Here is a 2,874-nt window from a genome sequence, read left to right as displayed (position 1 = left end):
AAATAAATAAATAAATAAATAAATAAATAAATAAATAAATAAATAAAAGAAATATGATTTCCTGGGGAAAAAAAAATGTGGGTCTGAGTTTTAGTGGTTCTGCTCTGTGAATTTAGACACATCAATTAATGTGTCCTAATTAGTAAAATAAAAGTTCTCTGTGCTATGGAGTTATTAAAATCAAATGAGACAACTTAGGAAAGTACTTGGAAAAGTTACAAGTGCCGATATGAGGACTTAATTATAAATAATAGAATTTTAATTAATTTTTGCAAGTGCATACCTTATTATATCAATTTAATTTTCAGACTTTTTTTGACATTTATTTTTGGAGCATCTGCTATATGCCAAAAACTGATAGGTGTTAGGGAGATAATAGTGAATGTACAGACAGTATCTCCATCTTCATTTCATAATATAGTCAAGAAGCTTCATACTTACTTATATTCTCCAGAACTCAACATATATTTTTAGACTGGAGTGTCCTACAGAACCCATTTCTATAATAAATGACTAAAGATGGTTTAAGGAAGTTGTGTTCATAGAACAGAAATAAGAGCTTATTTTGTGTGCTTAATATTTTGGCAGTGGAATCGTAAGATTTAAAAAACTATATAGTGTATGTGTGAGATCCCAATGGGTTAATATAATTTCTTAGACATGAATACACAGAATACTGTGGTTTTTTTTTTTTTGTTTGTTTGTTTTTACATCCTTTTTTTTGACATCCCTTGGATGAGCCTTACTTACTTACTTGAACTTACTTTCAAGTGAACATTGGACTTTTTTTTTAAATTTTATTTATTTATTTGACAGAGAGAGACACAGTGAGAGAGGGAACACAAGCAGGGGGAGTGGGAGAGGGAGAAGCAGGCTTCCCGCGGAGCAGGGAGCCCGATGCGGGGCTCGATCCCAGGACCCTGGAATCATGACCTGAGTGGAAGGCAGACGCTTAACGACTGAGCCACCCAGGTGCCCCTGGACTTTTTTAATTAGGATGAATGTGAGGCAAAATAAAATTGTGTGGCATTGTTTCTAATTAATATAAGAACCAGCTGACATTTTAAACATTTTAATGAGCAATACTTTTCAAAGTTGGAAAAATGTGGAGTTCCCCCTTTTTAATGAGAGTATTTTCATTATAGCTTAGCTTTTTGGCCAGACGATGCTGTTCTGACTCAACTTTTAGTACAGTAGGCACCCCACCCCCTTCTCTGCAGGAGATACGTTCCAAGACACCCAGGAGATGCCTGAAACGACATATAGTATGGAACCCTATATATATTGTATTTTTTCCTATACATACATACCTATGATAAAGTTTAATTTATAGCATAGGCATAGTAAGAGATTAATAACAATAACTAATAATAAAGTACAACATTATAACAATAAACTGTAATAAAAGTTAGGTAAAAGTGATCTCTCAAAATATCTTATTGTTCTGTCCTCCCTCTTCTTCTTGTGATGATATGAGGTGATAAAATGCCTATATGATGAGATGAAATGAGGTGAATGACATAGGAATGTAGTGTTAGACTACTACTAACTTTCTGACAGTATGTCAAAAGGAAGACCATCTGCTTCTAGACTATGATTTAACATGGTAACTGAAACCAAAGAAAGCAAAATCACAGACAAGAGGAGACAATCTTATAAAGTATTCCTTACAAATTCCAAATAATTGTTTACAGTACATCTGGGCTGAAATCCAAAATCCTTATTACTGTAAGAAGGTTTGTAAAATGATCTTAACCTTCCTTTTCCATTTAAACTTACCTACCATTTCCCCTTTCCTCTTCCCAAAATGCATCTTGCCCAACATCTATTTTGGTTGTTCACTTTTTTTTTTTTAAGATTTTATTTACTTGCGAGAGAGAGAATGAGAGACAGAGAGCATGAGAGGGAGGAGGGTCAGAGAGAGAAGCAGACTCCCCGCTGAGCAGGGAGCCTGACGTGGGACTCGATCCCGGGACTCCAGGATCATGACCCGAGCCGAAGGCAGTCGCTTAACCAACTGAGCCACCCAGGCGCCCCTTGGTTGTTCACTTTTATCTCCGGAAACCATGGAAATCTGTTTCCGTGGCTTTACAAGGAGTGCTATGTGTCAGGCACTGTCTTATGCCCTTGAGTTATGCCATGAATGAAGCATGTGGAGGTGGTGAAAAGTGGTAATGTTTTAGATTTTATGATACCATGTGGAGGTGGAAAGAATGAAAATAGTCAAGAGTAACTTTATGGTTTTTAGCCTAAGCAGTTGGAAAGATGGATTTTCCATCAGCTGAGCTAAGGACATGGGTGAAACATATTTTGGAAATATTCAGGGCCAGGACAGGGACAGATGCTTAATTTTGGTGAACTGCATTTTATGTGTCTATTGATATCCAAGCAGGAATAAATATAGTTTGAGACCAAATGAAATCACCAGTGGAAATTAGTGTTGGAAGGAAAAGAAGAAAGCTAAAAACTGAGCCCCATAACACTTCCAACACTAAGAGGCTGGTTAAAAGAAGAAGTTAGAACAAAGGAGAAAGAAAAAGGTAATTTAGCTAGTAGGGAAATCTAAGTCTGGAAGTATAAAAGAACAAGAATTAGCAGCAACTTTTTTGGGGGGTTAGAGGTTCATTGTGGGGCACAACCATGTGTGCTTTACTGTCTATAAATTATTGATTAAACTAATAAAAGTTTCCTTTTCCAGTCCATTGCTTTGGACTTCCTTTTGAAATGTGTGTCAAAGTTGAAATTAAACAGCTGTCTACATATCCTTTCATCTATTTTCTTTTTTCTTTTCTTTTCTTTTCTTTTTTTCTTCCTCTTTCTCTTTCTTTTTCTTTCTTTCTTTCTTTCTTTCTTTCTTTCTTTCTTTCTTTCTTT

The 2,874-nt window shown here is 35.6% G+C and overlaps 1 pseudogene; it reads right to left on the bottom strand.

The window, feature by feature from the left end:
- Positions 1 to 2,874, bottom strand: part of LOC118007537 — a 158,341-nt pseudogene that overhangs the window by 154,745 nt on the left and 722 nt on the right.

The sequence above is a fragment of the Mirounga leonina genome, unplaced genomic scaffold, assembly GCF_011800145.1.
Source record: "Mirounga leonina isolate KUSES-001 unplaced genomic scaffold, KU_Mleo_1.0 Mir_125, whole genome shotgun sequence".
Classification (NCBI taxonomy): domain Eukaryota; kingdom Metazoa; phylum Chordata; class Mammalia; order Carnivora; family Phocidae; genus Mirounga; species Mirounga leonina.
This window is presented reverse-complemented; position numbering and strand designations above follow the sequence as displayed.